Source organism: Silene latifolia, chromosome Y (assembly GCF_048544455.1).
Source record: "Silene latifolia isolate original U9 population chromosome Y, ASM4854445v1, whole genome shotgun sequence".
Lineage (NCBI taxonomy): Eukaryota > Viridiplantae > Streptophyta > Magnoliopsida > Caryophyllales > Caryophyllaceae > Silene > Silene latifolia.
Window position 1 is genome coordinate 403,225,646 of NC_133538.1, and position 21,023 is coordinate 403,246,668.

The 21,023-nt window shown below is 34.9% G+C and overlaps 2 protein-coding genes across 2 annotated transcripts in view; one reads left to right on the top strand and one right to left on the bottom strand.

Moving 5' to 3' along the window:
• The window catches only part of LOC141632607 (protein FAR-RED IMPAIRED RESPONSE 1-like), a 74,643-nt gene extending 70,181 nt beyond the window's left edge, over positions 1-4,462 (bottom strand). The window contains exon 1 of the mRNA XM_074445138.1: positions 3,901-4,462. The gene's annotated coding sequence lies outside the window, so the exon portion shown is untranslated. The remainder of the gene's footprint in view (positions 1-3,900) is intronic.
• LOC141632608 (uncharacterized) overlaps positions 1-21,023 on the top strand; it is a 141,266-nt gene that overhangs the window by 37,961 nt on the left and 82,282 nt on the right. The window lies entirely within an intron of this gene.

Here is a 21,023-nt window from a genome sequence, read left to right on the forward strand (position 1 = left end):
AACGTAAATCAATAACGGTTGGCTGATTAGAGTTTGACGTTATTGTCGTGTGACGACGGTGATCAACTCACCCCTTTCAGTCATACCTAAAGGAACAAACCCAATTGACAACTAATTAATTGTATAAGATACAATTTATTTAGTCCCTTGATTTAATGACTAAAAGGTTAGTCGATCTTTTAGAGAGATTTGGAGTTGCGAACTCGAGGCGCGACAGTTATTATTTAATTATGCGATAATTGAATAATAAATTTTATGAGACGGGTTTTAGTTAATTAATTGTTAATTCACTAAAATTGTACTAATTGATTAATGTGATTAATATTAGTACATAAATAATATGTGTAGCGGTATACGTATATTTACGGAGTGTTTTGGACAAAATTGATCGGAAAGCATTTAAACATAAATCGATGTTTAAGTAAAATTTACACGTATTTGTGCGACAAATATAAGAACCAATATGGACCCGTAAATGGGTCATGGAAATCGTGTAAATGGGATTGTGTGTTGATTTAGACACAATCATTCCACTTACACATTTTAACTACCCATAATGCTTTTGTTCTTTTCAAAACTATGCTCCATTGGGCATATTAAAATAAGACAAATAAAACACTCCACTCAACCTCACTCTAACCGGCCACCCTCCCCCTTGCCCCCCCTCCCCCCCATAGACCAACAATTGTTCTTTTTCTCACTAGCTCACTTGAATATTTTGCATGTGAAGAAAAAGATTTGGTTTATCTCTCTAAAACTAATAGAAATCATTTACTAAGTAGTTAGTAATCTAAAATAAATACTATGTGTATTTGTATTATTTACATATTATGAAGGGTAATATTTAAAAAATATCTAGTTAGTATTTGTTAGATTATTGGGTGTTTTGTTCTTGGGTGCTTCTTGAAGGAGACTTTCTCTTTAGAGGTTTGTACTAGGAGGATCATCCATCTTTAATTAGCACAAGAACAATCTAGATAGGTGATCTAGATTGTGCCCATATTTACGTTCAAATCAATGTAAGGAAATTTGTATTTCCTTAATCTTTTATTAATATGCTTTTATATTTGCATGCATGTTACATAGATCACTAAAATAACATATTATGAGATAATTTTTTTTTCATTAGAGAGTCTAATATGGATCTATGATCTTTCAAGATGTGACTTTGTGAACATTTTATCTTCTTAGGTGTTTATTCAAATGTCAACAGTACAGAGGGTAGTGTGACGCCTCGTATCGGTTGTGGTGAGGTTCCTTGCTCTAATATTGGTTCTGGTCAGGATGGTGAGGGTTCTACTGATGTCTTAACAACCCCTACAATGCCATCTATTTCCACACCTACTACTTTGGTAACTTACACACCGGGTGGCAATAAGCAATGGATAAGTAGGATTTCAGAGAAGTTTACACCCGTGGTTGACAAAATATTTATGGACTTAGAGACAGCGATGTTGTTCTATAAAATTTATGCTATTGCTTGTGGGTTTGAAGCAAGGAAGTCTTCAACTAAGAGGTTTAAAGATTATTCGAACAAAATGCATGGTTTGCCATAGTGAAGGTTTTAATAAGAGGAAAAGACGTCCTCCCCAAGCTGATGCAAAAACAACAACCGTTGAAACTGGTGACAAAACAAAAGCTGGTGCAATAAGTGGAAATAGAAAAACAGCTGCCAAAACCGGCACGAAAAAGGGTGGAGGTGCAGATGATGAGGATGAGGAGGCTGAGAGTTCCAATAAGCAAAGAGATATAAGAATAACCAAAATTAAAAGGCGGGGTTGTGAAGCGATGATCAAATTCATGTTCCATGAAAACATGTACAAGATTGAACAATTCTGTGAGGGTCACAATCACCCACTGACCTTGGTCAGAAATAGGGAATTTGAAAAACTTGCAGAAAATATTAGTCATCTGAATGAATATAATAAGCAATTGATTATCCAAAATTCGAGATTTAATGTCGGTGCTATTTTAACATACAACTTATGCAAAGAGCACGCAGAGGGTTTCGAAAATGTGGGAGCTTCCCTTATGCAGTTCAAGAATTTCCAAAGGAACTTAAAATGTCTACTTAATGGTAAGGATGGACATATGTTCATCTCTCGTTTAGAAACCCCCAGAGAAACAAAAGGGTTAGTATTTGCATATGAAACAGATGCTGACAATGCTTTGACAAGAACTTTTGGGACAAATGTGGATTCCATAAGATGTTACGCATTGTTTGGTGATGCTATTTCATTCGATCGAACCTATGGAACGAACAAATATTACATGAAATTCGCGCCTTTCACTGGGATTGACAATCATAAAAAGTCAATAACATTTGGATGCGTGCTTTTAGAGCATGAAGACGATCAGTCATTTATTTAGGCATTTCAGCAGTTTTTGAAAGCAATGGGTGGCAAAGAACCCAATTACATCATCAGTGACCAAGACGCCGGAATAATAAATGTAGTTCCAGGTGTGTTTGGAATATATTACTTTTGTGAAACTGGTTATTTATTTGGTGAATCTAGGAACATTATTCGTGAATCTTGTTATTTATTTGCTGCTCTGTAAGCGGCATCTTTAATTTGGTTTAGTTTTTGAATGCTAGAAGTTATACTGTGAAACTAGTAGGTAGTATTGTGAAACCTGGACCTCATTATGTGAAACATGGCCCTCAAATTTGTGAAATCATTTAGTTATTTTGTTGGTGAATCTAGAGACTTTATTCGTGAATTTAGGGACTGGTTTTGTGAATTTAGTTATTAATAAACGATCTTGACAATAGATAATGTGATTTTGTGACTTACAGCCGTGTTCAAAAAAGCAAGACATCGCTTTTGCATGTGACACATTATGAAGAAAGTAACAGACAAGGTTGGGAGCACAATTTGCAAAGAGATAGATTTCTTAAGCCGTCTGAACAATGTTGTCTGGAGCGAAGACTTGGAGCCTGAGGAATTTGAAGAGAATTGGGCTAAGGTCATTAGCGAGTTCTCGTTAGAAGGAAATAAATGGTTGACTGGCAAGTTTGCCGAACGAGACAAGTGGATACCCGCTTATTTCAGGAATGTGCCGATGGGCAACATTTTAAAAACCACACAAAGATCAGAGAGTTCGAATAACTTCTTCAAGAGATTTGAATATAAATATGGGACTCTCGTAGAATTTTGGATGAGATTTGAGAGTGCCATGGACCAACAAAGGCACAATCTAAAGCTTCTTGAAGCAGAGAGCGACAACTTAATGCCTGAAACCCTATTCGGGTCAAACTGGGAGGCCCATGCAGTGAAGGTCTATACACATGAAGTGTTCTTCGAGTTCCAAGAGCAGGTTAAGTTTTCGGTAAATGCATGTAGTGTTTGTGGATACACCCTACCAGATCCAGTAACTAACTTCGAAGTTTCAATTGTTGAGGACGCAAACAAGCGAAAGAGATACGCAGTTGAGTAAAATAGGAGAACAATGGATGTCCGTTATACATGTAAATTGTTTGAAAGGAAAGGTATTTTATGCAATCAGATCATTTGGATTTGCTCGGGAAATTTTAAGGAAATACCTGAGAAATACATTTTGCGTAGGTGGAGTAAGAATGCACTTAGAAAACCGGTTTATGATTTAAATTTGGAAATCTGCTGGAAAACTACGATCCTACTGTTGGTATGCTCAAAAGAAAAGAAGAGTCAGATATGAGAGACTTTGCCAAGCTAATTAAAGATTTTCGAGAGAAGTTGGAGCCAAACCCAAAGCCTTTGACCAAAGAACAAGAATTGGAGGTCCTTCTCAACTGTAAGGCTCCAAAAGAAGTCAAGATTTTACCATCTAAAGTCTCTAAAAACAAAGGCAGTGGTAAAAGGTTGGTGAGCAGCAAAAATAAGGCAATTATGAAGGCAAAAAACCGAAAATGTTGTGTGCTAAGTGTAAACGCATGTCACACTGTGAGATCCCTGAAAAAATCTCTTTTTTTGAAATAGGTAATTAATATGGAGTCGCCAGTAGGTTTTATAAAAAACATACAAAAATAAGTTAACGGAAAAGGCCCCTTTTGATCCCTGGAATGGGGACTGATCTGTCACTCCAGTCTGAACCAAAGATTGCGGATTCGGGGGTAAAGGTATGGCCAGTGAAGGTGTTAGGCACCCGGACCGCCCATCAAACTGACGGCCTCTACTATTTATTTATAATATTATATATTTGACGAATTTAACAAAATAGTACAAATTATTTACAAAGAAAAAATAAATTTGGTTAGTTTATATACAAATTATACGATAAATAAAGAAATAAATAAAAGACTGAAATAAAGAGTGCAAAGAAAACTTATTTGAATTGGTACCCTCAGGCATATGTGGATGTTGACTATTAATGAATTTCGACTTTGTCGTAAACTAACGGCTCTTATGCGCTTATATGAAAACTGGGATGATTTTTATGTGAATGGTTTGATTTGAAACTGAGATAAAATATTTGAGATGGTAATTTGTACGTGAGTATGGAATTTGTCTTATATGTGTCGCTGGTTTTTGTGTGTCTCGTGTCTTGTTGTCAGTTTTGTATCCCTCGTCTGTTCGTCCTCCTTGTTGGTATAACCAGCACAAATTGTATCCTACAACCAGTTGTATATGAGAATTATACAACTGGCCCAATATCCATCCCAATATTAAAAAAATAAAAAAAAATAAAAAATAAATAAAAAAAAACCTAAAACCCCAAAAATACACAATTGTTCAGACGATCTCCTCTCAATTTCACACTTTCTCTTCAAAACTCCATTGCTCTCATTATGACAATACCAGCAAGACGGAAGAACGCATCAAACAACATCCCGATTGCATCTAATAACATTCCGAGGTAATTTTGTCTATCAATTTGTTTATTTACATGTATTTTATATTTTTAGGTAAATCACCATAACCCTAATTTTCGATCATTATTCATCACGAAATTACAATTGGTGATTCTTATGTTTGCTCTTACCATTAATGAGGTTTATGGAGTAATTTTGCCTTTCTTTTCTTTCATCATCATTTATTTTAATCCAGACATTATATTTCTACATCGGTTTTGGTCGGCGGTGGAAAGGGGGTTGAGGTTTCTAATGAATTTTGGCTATGTTTTGTCTTTTGCCTTGCTTCTCGGTTATGCTTGCTTGCGCGATTACGATATTACTGTTCTTGCCTAATTGGCGGCTACGTTTGTACCAAAGTGATAGGTGCAGACGATACAGCGTAATGCTTAACTCATCTCCCATAGCTGAAGTGGGAAATAACAAAATTTGATGTTCATAAATAATTACTATTATTGTCAAACTCACATTTGATATTTCACACATGCTCAGAACGTTTCCATGAGCAGCATTGCCATCAATTTGTTGCTCTGTATCCGTTTCGATAAAAGTCGGTGAATATTTTCAAGAAAAAAAACAAAGGTTTTACTAGTATTATTGAAAATTAGGTCGCTACACACATGAATATAATCCATTTATTAGTAGTTATTTGAATCAATAAAATTATGTCAAGTGAATTGGGTTGTTTTAGGAGGAGCTACAATACTAACTTTTTGGCTACTTCCTCTCTTAGGCCTTCGAAAAGACAAAAACATGATGATGAAGAAGACACTGATGATGACGATGATTTGGGAAATTTTCCTAAACTGGATACAAGGATGTCTCCAGCGAAGGTGGTGAAGCTCATTAGCAACTTATCTGCAATTCAAATAGAAAGTTTAAAGGCCACGCCTTTCAGATATTTTGTAAATTGTAGAGTGACTAAGATACCAACAAAAATTGCTCACTATGCCGTGGTCAACTTTAACTTCAGAGACCGTAAACTGAAATTGGATAATGGTGAGACATTTGATGTCTCAAAAGAAGATGTTCATACAGTCTTGGGTCTTCCAACAGGAGGTGTTGTACCAAAGTTTTCAATTGAGGATATGCAGCCAATTTTTACTGAATGGATAAATCAATTTGGTGATGAAGCCAGCAGGAGGCTGGTAAAAATGAGTGTGGTAGAAAATTACATAAAAAGCCACAAGGAAGACGGGGGACCAATGTTTAAGAGGAACATCTTGTTGTTTATCATATCTTCTTTGATTTGCTCCCATGGGAATGAACATGTGTTCATAGATGCATTTCCTTGGGTTGTTGACATAGAAAAACTAGATGAGCTAGATTGGTGCGAGTTTGTTTTTGACAAGTTGCTGGAGACAAGAGAAAGGTGGTCATTGAGTAAACAATTCCGTGGTCCTATATTATTTCTCCTAGTGAGTTACTTTAATATAACACCATTTCATTTATTATTGTATTTTTACATACTAGCTACTTCTGTTGATTTTCTTGACATATTTCATAAACTGTTTAAATTTTATGATTTCTGCAGCTACACTTTGTTGACAAGGTTGTCGATGCGAAAAGGGATGTAGATAGAACTTCCCCTACACTTATTGGTTGGACAACCAAAGATTTGAACAACAGACAGAAGAAAGGCGAAAGAAGAGGTGGTTTTGGTGGCGGATTCGTTCAACGAGAACCTCCAAGCATCCAAAATGTAAGTAATTTATACGCATCCAAAATGTAAGTAATTTATACGCATCCAACTTTTCTTCTAATTCACTCTGCATACTCTTTATTTACACCTTGAGAGCAAAATTCTCTTCTTTCAGCTCGTTCTTTTCTACTGTGACCTGGTAAAAACATCAAACTTATAAGCAAACTTGAGCAACTTCATATTTTTTCTTTTTTTGAGTCTGTCTCATTAGCGAGGCTTCTGTGAGACCGTCTTAATGTGCAACCAACATAAATAATCTTTAACATGTAACATCCCTCATTTATTCATGGGTAATTAATTAGAAGACTCTGGCCGGATTGTCTCATTTAGTATAGAGGCCTTCCCATTGTTCTGCTCATTTAATTCTGTGCATGAATCAGGCAAAGATTCATGAAAACTGCACTATAAAAACCCGAACAACTGTACACAAGTGTTGTTTATTCAATTATTAATAAGTTGGAGAACACAAGTTAGAAAGCAAAATTACCAAGAAGGATTCCCAGTTTTGTGAAAAGCTCGTTAAATTACTCACGCTTCAATTTTTCTCTTTCAGACTTTAAAACCCATTTGTTGTTAATTTGTCTATATTGTTCAATAAGTATATGGGGTATTGTCTATTACGTATTACCTTACCTTCTATATACATTAACTCATGTTTTTTGTTTAACAACTCGACTTCTTATTTCACCTGCTCAACATCTTTCGGAGTTTTTTTATATACTTATCGAGCTCTAAAAATGACTCGAGCTATGTTTAAAACTTTCTGAGCTTTGTCATATACTTATCGAGCTCTAAACACGACCTAAGTTGTGCTAAAAACTTTTGGAGTTTCGGTCCTATACTTATCGAGCTCTGAAAACGTGCTTAACATATTCGATAGCTTGTTTGTTTTAAATACTAATTTTTTTAATGTCATTTAAATATACATACAGTCTTCACTTCAAACTATCAAGAAACAAGAAGAAGAGTGTCATGAAACTCATGAAAATGTTCAATCGGTAAGATCAATATTCCTTATTTCTATATTTTTTTTAATACATATTAATGAGGTTAAATTTGTTGTCGAATTACAATGATCAATTAAATTCTCAACGCATAACTTAATTCGTCATATATGCAGATCTTGTTCCATGAATTTACTTGCGCGCTAGAAAAGCTTGCTGCTGCATATACCGAGGTTGACGAAAAAGGTCGAAAGTTGGTGGAGGCGAGGCCTAATGATGAACGAGTGAAAAAGTTGATCATGGATTCTCGTGTGACCTTCAGTTTAGATCGTCCAGATGCTGTTACAAACTTTACTGAATCTGAAAGTGATCCCACTACTAATGTACCTAACAATGAAACCATTCCTCGATTTAGCCAAGACACGTTCTTTGATACTCCATCTGTAATCAGGGATCTTGACGCACAGACAAGAGCAAAACTCTTGATCCAGAAATTAAATGAGGTTGAACCCCCAAGCTTTTCACTTGGCTTGACGCAAGAGTTTTCAACACAAGGTACACCTTTTAATGATACAAAAAATCAAGCAGGAGAAGAAGGTGAAAAACAAACAGGGGGAACAGAGGAAGAACAAGAAAGTGGAGATAATGAAGATAGTGAAGAGGAAGAAAGTGGAGATGAGGAAGATAGTGAAGAGGAAGAGGGGGGAAGTGAAACTGATGACGACGATGACAAAGGAGATGAAAATGTACTCGAAAATGAAGTTGTGGAGGAACTAGAGAAAGGAGAGTTAGAAAGAAAAGAGGAGAAAACACCAAAACGAAGATGTAAACGACAACCTGGAAGATATGTAAAATCTCCTTACATTTCGAGGAACTTGGACCCAAACACCTTTCCAACGAAAAAGCAAATGGATTTGGCAGCTTATCTAATGTCAAAGGATGGTCACTCACTGTAATGTTACTTAATCACCCTGATTTTTATTCCCTCTATTATAAAGTTTAATTCATAATAGATTGGATTCGTAATAACTTATGTAAGGTTTGTATTATAACTAATATTATATGGTCGTCTTACTAATAATCCTTTTTTATAGGTTAAAGTTGTTCCAAAGCGGGGATGTTGCGACAACAAAAGATGAATTAAGAACTCTCGTGACAAAAGGCTCTTTTGTAGCACCCAATGTGATAAGTACATTCTCCTTCATCCTGAACAATCGTGAGATTTATAAAGCTCCTTCATCTCCAGGAAGGGCATTCTTTCCTATAGAAGTTGTGGTAAGTCACACCTTACCATGATATTGAATTTAATCTTCTCAACGAAACAACTTGAGCTGTGCTAAAATCTTATGGAGCTTTTGTCATAAACTTGTCGACCTCTGAAAACAACTTGAAAACGACTTGAGCTGTGCTTAAAACTTTTGGAGCTGTTGTCATATACTTATTGAGCTCTGACGTCTCGAGTTGTGCTACAAGTTTTTGGAGCTTCTGTCATATATTTACCGAGCTCTAAACTTTATTAAGATCTCAATAACTATCATGAACACATTACATATGACACTATATTCATATTCATAATTTTTTTAATACTAACTCTATTTTTGCTGAAACAGTCCAAAATATTCAATGATGATGGCAGTGAAAAATCGTATTTGGGTTTCAAAAGTGACTTGGACATGTACCTTCAAACGTGGAGTGCCTTCAAGAATGTAGACCATATTCAACTCTTCTTCTTTCCCATACTCTTACATGAACACTTTTCCGTCGCATGCTTCAATCTTTCAGCAAAGATGGAAAGATACGAATTCCTAGACAATAAGACCGAGGGACGGACATCTTTGGAAAAATATGGAAGTATCCCATCAAAATTGGTATGCAACATATGTTAATAAATTACTTAGTTTTGATGCTTTACGGAAAACTTTAGTGTTGTTCATATTAAAATTATATCTTTTTGTTTTACATGTGTGTATGATCATTTAGCAAGAATTCCTTGCGAAGTGGTTAACTAGTAAACAGTTGTCCCATAAAGCCTTCCGTGTCCGTACCCTCAAACCTATAAGGCTTCAAATGAAATGGCGTGATCAAACAAACCATAATGATTCTGCTATATATACGATGCGGAATATGGAGACATACAAAGGAAATGGCTTGGAGGGATGGGACGTAGGACTTGAGAAAGGAAAGGTAACACCGTTGTTTTTTTCTTACAGATTGCATACTTATTTTTGGTCTTATTTTAAAGTTACTTTCTGAGTATTTTTTTTGGGTCCAAACAGTTCAAGCCGCTGCATAACTTGAGAATCAAATACGCCTTCGAGATTGTTAACTATGTGGGAAATGAAGTTAAATCAAATGCATGTTCTTTGGTCGAGGAGCTAGTTCAAAAAGCTTCCAAGTGATTTATTATCTGAAACTTTTTTACAGATTGCAAACTATGTACGCTTTTTTTTAAGACAATAACTATTTCATGTTCGAGGTACAAGCTTGGAATAACATGACAGTATTTTTGGGCATATTCTAAGATTTCAAGTTTTTTATGATACAATTTGAGCTATCTTTTCGAGCTCTGTAACAAAGGTTTTGAGCTTCGTACGTAACCATTAGAGCTACTTAAGAAGGATGTCGAGTTGTTTAATTTTATACGCCAAATTGTATAAGCCATGACTACGACCCGAGCTCCGCAAGAAATAACTTGAGCTTCGTAAGTAAGGTTCTAAACTCCGAAATTTCAAACGCTAACAATTCCAATAATCCATGGCTATTCACAATTTTTTTACAAAAAAAAGTTTCAAGCTCCATATGAAACTATTAGAGCTACGCAAGAAAGGTTTGGAGCTCTGAACTTTTATACGCTAAATTAAAATAAAAATGACTTCATACAAATTTTTATATCAAAGGTTTTGAGCTACGTATGTAACTATTAGAGCTACTAAAAAACAAAACGAGTTGTTTAATATTATACGCCAAATTGTATAAAGCATGACTATGTTTCGAGCTCCGCTGGAAATAACTTGAGCTGTGTAATAAAGGTTTCGAGCTCGGTAATTTTATACGCTAAATTGCAATAAACCGAGACTATGACACATCTTTAAACTTTCATTCTAACTTCAACCATGAACTAATAGAATTTTGTCCATATGAAACAAATACACTGAATTAACCGACTACAACTACTACTAAATAAGTTTCAACAAAGCTAAATTACAAGTTTAAAAACCTATAAATGATAATCCTACGAAGACATCAGAATATCGCGAAGATCGACGTGGCTATTACCATGATTATTAGTGGAAGGCACAACTCCAACTCTACTTCCCTCTTTCTCTGCATTATTCGCTGCCTTTTTAAGTGCACGAGTATTAGCAGCTTTGAATTTCCCACGAGCTCGGCTAGTTTGAATATCTCTCAAACTCCGCTTCCTAGTAAACCTCTCCCCCTTCTTTGTCTTCCGCTTTGGATTTCGTATTACATCAACATCGCCCCCTTCAACATCCGAGCATTGGATGCCCCCAACTACAGCCTCAATCTCGGACTTTGCTTTCTTAAAACAATCATTAACAATACCTCTTGTGATCTCATTTTCACAACTAGCAATAATAAGCTTATGAAACTGCCGCTGCATATCCAATCTCCACACGGGCCCTGCAACCTTCCCTTTTGACACTTCAATTACATCATCTTTAGGCTTTGCATCGTTCGTCCAACGCTTCAGAACATAAACATTGGGTATCTCATCGACACAGTTACAATGATATATCCTTAGAATGTGACGACATAAAAACCCACTCTCTTCAAACCTTTTACAAGTACAACATGCGTAGTTTGATGATGATTCAAATGTCACCACATGTCCAAACTCGTCATTACGTTCAGTGTAGACGAAATATGAAAGTGTGGTCTCGAAGCTGGATTGTAATTTATGTTTATAGGACAATCCTTTCGTAAACTCTTTCTGAAAGCGCTGAAAAGCTCCTATGCTATAATTCTTAGCTGCAAAATCAAGTAAAGAGCATGGGATAACAAGCTCAGGTACCCCTTGCCAACAAAGACTATTGTCCTTGCGTTCACGATTCCTCCAATCACTCACTACACTGCCAAATATCTCATAACAATCACAAAGGGTAGATGTCTTACTAAGACGCTTAGAAATTGAATGATTTGCTGACTCACTCCTTTGAGACGAGATCACACCTGCTGAGAAATAATCTTTTCCATATGCACAACACCATTTTTCCTTCAACTCATCAAGTTTACTCAGCCACTGATGATCACCACAATTGTATTCCATAACCATCCTAACAATAAAAGTATAAAAAAATTAGTATAGCATACAAATGAGATACTAAGCAAGTAAATAATTAATAAGTTCACCAAACAAAGAATTTAGAGTTACTATACATAAAAATCAAGCAAATACATGAAGAAGCTTACATTTTTTTTTTTTAAAAAAACGACCTAATATATGAACATGTCGAGCTCCCCCAGAAAGTATTCGAGTTTTCGTTCAAAAAAATCGAGCAAACATAAATCGAAGCTGAAATTCGTTTAAAAGAACTTCCTGATATTATTGAAACAAATTAAAATATTTGGTTTAACATGGTACGTACCTATTCCAACAATAATTTAATTCCTCTTCAGTATGACATCTTTTCAAGATACGACCGAACAACTTGTTAAAACCCGCTTTCTCTTTCAATTTTCCAAGATGAGTCGCTGCATTCTTGAACAAATGCCACACACATAACCTATGCTTAGATTGTGGAAAACACTTCGCAATAGCATTTTTCATTGCAGCAGATTGATCTGTCATAATAGTTTTCGGTTGAATACCACCCATTGACATCAATAAAGTAGTGTACAACCACTCAAAAGACTCAATATATTCATTCAACATGAACCCTATACCGAACATACAAATTCGAGTATGATTGTTCACTCCAACAAATGGTGCACAAATCCTATCATACTTGTTAGTACAATATGTTCCATCATTTCCGAGAACCTCATAAAAGGCTTCATAATCCTTCCTCATTATTTTGTCCCGAAAATACACACTTACCAAACAATTATCTTCGTCCAACTCAAAATCATAGTAAAAATCTTCCTCACTTGCCGCCCTCTGTTTCAAAATTTCTATAAGAGTGTGACAGTCTGTACAATCGAACTTCTTATTCTTCGCCTTTTTAACAGCAACAGCAGCATCTCCGTACTCAAAACCCATAATAGCAGGACCCTCAGCGTGATTTGATAACGACCTAATCCCATCGGCTAAGCGAATACCGCTCTTTTGCAAATGCAAAAGGTATTTAACTGTACTTGGATCGACCTTCCTATGACATCTCAAATGATGAACTTCATTAGGATGACAAAACTCATGATTATGAATCATATCATGTCGAGTACACTCATATTTACCATCAATAATTTTAAAGTACACCATAGCCTTACAATTAGTCCTCCGATCCAACTTTGTAAATTTTTTACCCACAACTCCCTTATCAGCCTTAGTACCCTGTTTGGAACAACAAAACTCTTTCCCAATAACATCACCTTTGCTAGATCTCCTTATAGTAGAATGTCTTACACCAAAACACTTAACAAACGAATATCTACGATAAGCTTCATAAGCATCATCCCCTGAATCAAATGTACGCCCAATCAGTTCCGATTGTTCAACTTCAACACAAGAAAAAGAACTGTTGGCACCTGGGAAAAAAAATCACCATCATATTACATTTTAATAAAATTACCGTTCATCGTCTATTTAAGATACTAACAAATTATGATTTAATGAGCTATCATTTTAAATTTCCGAGCAGTGTTAAAAATAAATAGTTGTACGCAAAAGAATTCGAGCAAGACAAATAACTTATTGAGCTGTTCAATAAAAGTACCGAGCAAAACAACGTATTACATTTTGATAACATTACCGGTCATCGTCTATTTATGATATTAACAAATTATTATTTAATGCGCTATCATTTACATTTTTCGAGCACTGTTCAAAAAAAAGTTGTACGCAAAACAATTCGAGCAAGACAAATAACTTATTGAGCTGTTCAATAAAAGTACTGAGCAAAACAACGTATTACATTTTCATAAAATTACCTTTCATCGTCTATTTATAATACTAACAAATTATTATTTAATGAGCTATCATTTACATTTTTCGAGCACTGTTCAAAAAAAAGTTGTACGCAAAACAACTCGAGCAAGACAAATAACTTATTGAGCTGTTCAATAAAAGTACTAAGCAAAACAACGTATTACATTTTCATAAAATTACCGGTCATCGTCTATTTATGATACTAACAAATTATTATTTAATGAGCTATCATTTACATTTTCCGAGCACTGTTAAAAAAAAAAAGTTGTACGCAAAACTATTCGAGCAACACAAATAACTTATTGAGCTGTTCAATACAAATATTGAGCAAACAAACAATTTATTGATTATTACCTTTATGAGGGGCAATAACTTCATGTTGTTTCTCCGTATCCGTTGATATTGACTCTAATAATACGATTTCCATTGAATTATCAATTCCCTTAGAAGTCTCGCCGACCATAGGTGATGACAAATCTATTGTTTCAGCTACCAAAAAAGATTCGTCTACAACTGATTCTTGAGGATACAAGATGCAAAAACAATAAGAATGACAATATCTAAGTCAAAGTATGATGCAAACACTATGAAGCGACTTGCAATAACCCACTTTGTTATCGTGCAATTTTCCCGAGCAAAAGGAAAAGCGTCATGTATATAAAAAAATAAGAGCACAACTAGTAACTTATCGAGCTATCATGTATATTTTCCGAGTTACCATGTATATTTTCCGAGCAACAACTTGTAACTTATTGAGATTTCGTCCAAATTTAATGAGCAGACGTAAAATGCATCTGTATGTCAAACAATCAGAGCACACCTAACAACTTATTGAGCTGTCATTAAAATATTCCGAGCAAAATTGAATTTCACTATTAAACAAAGATTTGGAGCAAAACTCATAAACTTCACGAGCTATTCAACAGACTTATCGAGCCACATATATTCAAAGTCAGAGAACAGCAACCCTTGTAACATAGACGAAAAGCATATCTTATATTACAAAACATTGCCAAAGTTGATGACTTTAAAACGAAAATTATATGCTCTAGTACGAATACAGTGATGTAGTCATGTAATACATAAAATTAGTGATAATTACCTTGACAAGTAGATTTTTCATCTGGTTGTCTTTCGAAACTCATTGATACTGGATTAAATACAACAATTTCCATTGACGTCCCAATTCCCTTAGAAACTCCATCGCCCATTGTTGATGATAAATTTGTAACATTCGCGGTACAAGCTTCATCATCCATAGATTGTAATTCTTATATCGATTTTTGATTCTAATTAAAGATTGTGGCTTAAAGAAGATGAAAAAATAATATTGAAGGAGTAACAAATTGAGTAACAGCATAATTGTTAATCAGTTAGAGAAATTAGGAGAAAAAGAGAGAATTGGGGAGAAAATTCTTGACTACGTTGAATATTCAGTTACTGAATATTGGAATTAGGGAAATAAAATTAGGGAAACAAAAAATAGGGAGAAATTGACTAAACTACCCTTGGTTGTATAATAACACTAATAAGCGTAAAAAGCCTTAATAATAACATTGTCAATTTTCATTTAGTCATTAAATATTAGCCTCATCATCGGGTACCCTTAAGGCTAGTAGACAACTTTGAGGTGTCTACAGAAGCCCCCACTTTGACCAAGTCTCAGTAAGACGAAGGTCAAAGTAGTCCGATCGGGACAGATAAAGGATAAGAAACGTACCTGAGCCTCTTATATTTCCTGTCTGGAGCAGCTGGAAACTGGGACTGGCTTAGTAAAACTTTGTTTTACTAATCTGGAATGAAACTGGAACTGGTGCAACGAAACTTTGTTTCGTTGGTCTGAAACTGGCATAGTGAAACTTTGTTTCACTGGTCTGGAACTCGTATAGCCATACTTTGTTTAGTTAGTCTCGAACTGGCATGACAAAACTTGTTTTGTCAATCTGGAATAGAGCTGGTAAAACTTTGTTTCACCATTCTGGAAACTGTCATGGCAAAACATTGTTTCGCCGGTCTGGAATCTGGAAAAGAAAAACTTTGTTTTGCTTTGTGCGAATGGAATAGCTAAACTTTGTTTAGGCCGTCCGAATCGTAGAGCGAAACTTTGTTTCACTTAAGAGTGTACCTGCAAAATCTGATTTCACAAGCTCGAATGCGTGTCAGGGCCCGCCGACCGAGGATTCAAAACTTTATTTTGAAAAGGGATTAGAATGTAAAATTTGATTTTACAAACTAGGATTTGCAAAATTTTATTTCGCAAAAGGCTAAGTTCAGAAAATTTTATTTTAAGAACTCAAATGCATGTCAGGGCCTGCCGACCAAGGAATTCAAAATTTTATTTTGAAAAAGGATGGATAAGATCGTAAAATTTTATTTTACAAACTTAGTTGCGTGTCAGGGCCCGCCGACCGATAAGTTGAAAATTGCAAAATTTTATTTCGCAAAAAGGGCAAGTTCAGAAAATTTTATTTTAAGAACTCAAATGCATGTCAGGGCCTGCCGACCAAAGGATTTAAAAATGAAAAATTTTATTTCGCAAAAAGGGCAAGTTCAAAAAATTTTATTTTAAGAACTTAAAATGCATGTCAGGACCTGCTGACCAAAGGATTTGAAAATTGCAAAATTTTATTTCGCAAAAAGATTAGACTTGAATTTTTGACAATCATTGATTTTGAAATTCGCAAAATTTTATTTTACGAGAAGATGAGACTTTATGAGAAAGCCCCCACTTTGGATGAATCTGGAAGATGAATGACAAAGTAATTGACTGGAGATCTGGAATAGTTAGTGACAAATATATGACAACTAAATTGCAAATGCATGTCCTGGACGACTAGATATGATGCACTGATGAATGCAAAATGTTGTTTTTGAAAACATTCGAAATGAGTATTGAAAAAGTTTTTATTTTTATTTTTTGAAAATATTTTGAAAAAGATGGGGTCTGACCCAAATGTGATCCAAGTAGAAAGACTGGACACTATTACTCTAGAAATATCCCTGCTGTGGAGAATATTTATCATTTTTATTTGACATAAGAAATTGAGTTATTTTTGATGAGTTCTGCCCTCTTTAAAGTAACAAGTTCTACTAATTAAGCAAAACTAATACCATAGAAACAAAAGACTTATGTGACCGTATAAACGTAGTGTACATCCCCCGAAGTCTTAGATGCTGAATGAGGGTGATAAATGGAATGGAGTAGAAGGTTCTATGATGTTAGAAGACACTGGAGACCTGTGTGAATCTCTCATTCACCTAAACGAATGAAAGGATCGTTCCAAGATGAATGGAAATAATGAACCTGTGGATTGATTCGTCTAAAAAAGGGAAAATGACTATTTTGGAATTTGAATTGCTGACTGGAATTGTTTTGTCTTGTGAAATTTTGAAAGCTTTGAGACTTTTGATATTGTATCCATTTGAGATCATAATTTTTTTGTCTTTGACTTTTGAGACTTTTGAAACCGGATTTGTATCTTTGAGATCATGTATTTTTTTGTGTCTTTGACTTTTTGACACTTCCGTCACTACTAGAGTTGATTGCAACTTTGACTTGAATTTTCGTTGACTTATGAGAGTCTTTGGTTGAATATTTTTTAGCTTGTATTGGTGCTTGGACTCACATCTTAAGTTCATTTTAAGGGACTAATGGTCACCTCTCTTGTTTTAATAGCATGGAGTGTGCGCTCCTGTGTCTTATTTGTTATGTTTGAACACGGGTGTACTAGGAATCTGGTTTGAATATGTTCGAGCTAATTTTCTAGCATGAATGGGAATGAATGATAATATTTGTTAAAATGGTCATATGAGTTTGTGCTCATCTGGTAGTCATTTGGAAATATGGAAATTGACAAATCTGGTAGATAAAGAGTTGTGCTCATTTGGTAGTCATTTGAAATATGGAAAGTTGATGAATCTGGTAGAAAAATGGAATCTCCAAACCTAGAGGTCACCTAGAGACACGGCGATCAAGGAATTATCACACCACATGAGATGAAAAAGGTGGTCAAATGCACGCCCTTGTTCAGGCTGATTCTAAGAGGTCGATTGATCTACACTACATAGATACGCCCTAAAGTATTTCAAGTCTATTCTACTAGTTAAGGGTAAAAAGTAGAACAAGTGACTAATAAAAATGACATATGCTCTTTTTTTTTGGACTCAAAAAGGACTAGGATAGTCCTATATTAATTCCTATCAAATGCTAATTAGAATTAGTGATATAATCAGGATGATGATATGAGTGTTCATTCAGTTATCGTGTAATGTCAATTGCCAAATAGACCAAGTGTAATTGTGCTCCTTGATGTGCATATGGACTACACTTTCTTGTCATGCAAGAGACCGAAAACGTTACAGTGGAGCAAGTATGGGGCTTTTTTCGTTTTCTCTTTGTTTCACTGAGTCTTTATTTCTTAACTAAATATAATAATGCTAGATAGTTACGCAAAACGGCATGGTCACTCAGGGCTTATGTTAATACGATTTTATATGATAAGATCATCTGAAGATATTGTAAAAGTCCAGAGGACTTTGGAAGCTGGGAAATCATCTTATGTTTAACGAGGGTGACTGTCACATTCTACGATGGATCACAAATGAGCATTTTTTCTCTTTTTTTTCTAAAAAAACAATAAATAAATAAATAAAAGAAAAAGGAAAAAAAAGGAAAATTTTTCAAAGATTTTTGTTTTTTGAAAATCAGAAAGGAATTTTTTTTTTTTTTTTTGAAAAGAAGATTTAAATTGGGACCCCTATTTTTTTTTAGAAATGATTTTTTTTCCTTTTTTCCAAAAGAGAAAAGAAACAAAAAAAAGAAAAAAAAGAAATTATGAACGTGTACTGTGCAGTGAATGCAATCTTTTTATAATGTACCTAACATTTGGCGAATTTATTTACGAATGATGGTCGATGGAACTATGCATGCATGCCTTGTGTTAGCTAACAAGTTGTAGTAGTATAAGACCAACTTATGAACAAAGCTAATATGTAAATGAGAATGCTCGCCTTAATGACTTTCTCGAGGGAAAAAGTACGACGCAAAGTATCAAAGTGAGTTAAATTAATTTTATGACAGAATTAAATGACTCGTGATAAAATATACAAGATGACAAACAATGAACAATGTACAGATGGTCCTAATCAAAGGTTCTAGGAGATCTATGGTTAGGTTTGTGGGTAGGAAATTGGGTACTCATGACATTAAGACACCACGAGGGCATCTCTCGCTTTTGTGCTCCCCCAGTCATATGGACCAGACGAGTTGCCAAAACACGACATCACGAGGTGGAAAATACGTGTTAGGCCTAGTCGATCGAATGAACGTTCTAAGTATACAACGTATTTTACCGCGGGTGAATTAGGGTAGCTTAGATGGCATAATATTGACTTACGGAGAGCCTATGCCTTTTTTGTCTAGAATAAAATAAAATATCACGAATTTATAATCAAGACAAACATTAGATATAGGGAATTGGAAAACAAAACGAAAGTGTTAGACAAACTCATGCCAATAATATTAACGTAAAATCACATGTCAAATAGTTACGAATTTGTAAGCCAAGCTCATGCTGAGACAACTACCAAGTACCGCCAATCTCAACTTAGTAGAATTAGAGAGTTATTACTCTTATTAATGGGCATCTGAGTGCTTACTCTAACAACCAAAGATATATTTTGTCCAATTATATCACGTATATATATACAACTTATTATCCGGATTAATCTCCATTAACACTAGATGAGCCAAATTCGTCAAAATACAATATTATAAATAAATTTCAAGTTTTACCCTCTTATTAAGTCCCCAGCGGAGTCGCCACTATGAGATCCCTGAAAAAAATCTCTTTTTTTTGAAATAAGTAAATTAATATGGAGTCGCCACTAGGTTTTATAAAAAACATACAAAAATAAGTTAACGGAAAAGGCCCCTTTAATCCCTGGAATGGGGACTGATCCGTCACTCCAGTCTGAACCAAAGATTGCGGATTCGGGGGTAAAGGTATGGCCAGGGAAGGTGTTAGGCACTCGAACCGCCCATCAAACTGACGGCCTCTACTATTTATTTATAATATTATATATTTGACGAATTTAACAAAATAGTACAAATTATTTACAAAGAAAAAATAAATTTGGTTAGTTTATATACAAATTATACGATAAATAAAGAAATAAATAAAAGACTGAAATAAAGAGTGCAAAGAAAACTTATTTGAATTGGTACCCTCAGGTATATGTGGATGTTGACTATTAATGAATTTCGACTTTGTCGTAAACTAACGGCTCTTATGCGCTTATATGAAAACTGGGAGGATTTTTATGTGAATGGTTTGATTTGAAACTGAGATAAAATATTTGAGATGGTAATTTGTACGTGAGTATGGAATTTGTCTTATATGTGTCGCTGGTTTTTGTGTGTCTCGTGTCTTGTTGTCAGTTTTGTATCCCTCGTCTGTTCGTCCTCCTTGTTGGTATAACCAGTGCTATTTATACAAGTTTAGAATGGAATTCTTTCTTATACAATAGAAGTTGTGCTGGCCTTTTGTTGTCTTATTACGTAAGTAATTGGATGCCTCTAGGACTCTTCTTTAGCCCAAGTACTTGTAATTAGCTGTCATACGGAGTAATGTTTAATGGACTCAAACACTCAGGCTAGCATGTCAACATTAATTCCCACACACGTACACTATCAAGAACTCAGTTCTTTATCTCCTCTTCGACGGTCAATACGTGATTAGGCGTACGTTTAAGATGGGCAGCCTTATTTACTCCAATAGGTCTAATCACGTCCATATGGTCTCCACCGGTTATTATTGGTTTTGGGCCAATAACACCGCACCCGAATTACTATCCAAAAATATAACTTTCGGATTTTAACAAATAGTTAATATGGACTTTTTGGTGATTTTGTGTTATTTTGAATAATTTATGGGGAAATAAGCGTAAAGAGCCTTAATAATAACATTGTCAATTTTCATTTAGTCATTAAATATTAGCCTCATCATCGGGTACCTTTAAGGCTAGTAGACAATTTTGAGGTGTCTACACACACCACGATAAAAGAAATTGTCAAAATGAGTTTGCAGAGCATCCTACTGAGAATCAAGTATGTATTATTCTTCTATTGTCTTTTTTTTTGGTCTCATATTAGTTATGTCCTTGTAATATTTGTCTACTATTTTTTTTTTTCAAAAAAAAGTATCTAATTCAAGGTTTGATTCTTCACATAAGGAGACACATCGGAAGAAGAGGAAGAAGGGGAAGAAGCGGAAGAAGTCGAGAATGAAGAATCATGTAAAAGAGTATTCTTAAGCAACGAGAATAGAGATGACGATTGAAGAAGACAAGTTTTAACAACGTTTTATTTTGGTTTTGAACTTGAGCATTTGGTTAGACATTTGGTTTTTACGTTGGTCAGTTGGTTTTGTTTAGCAAAGG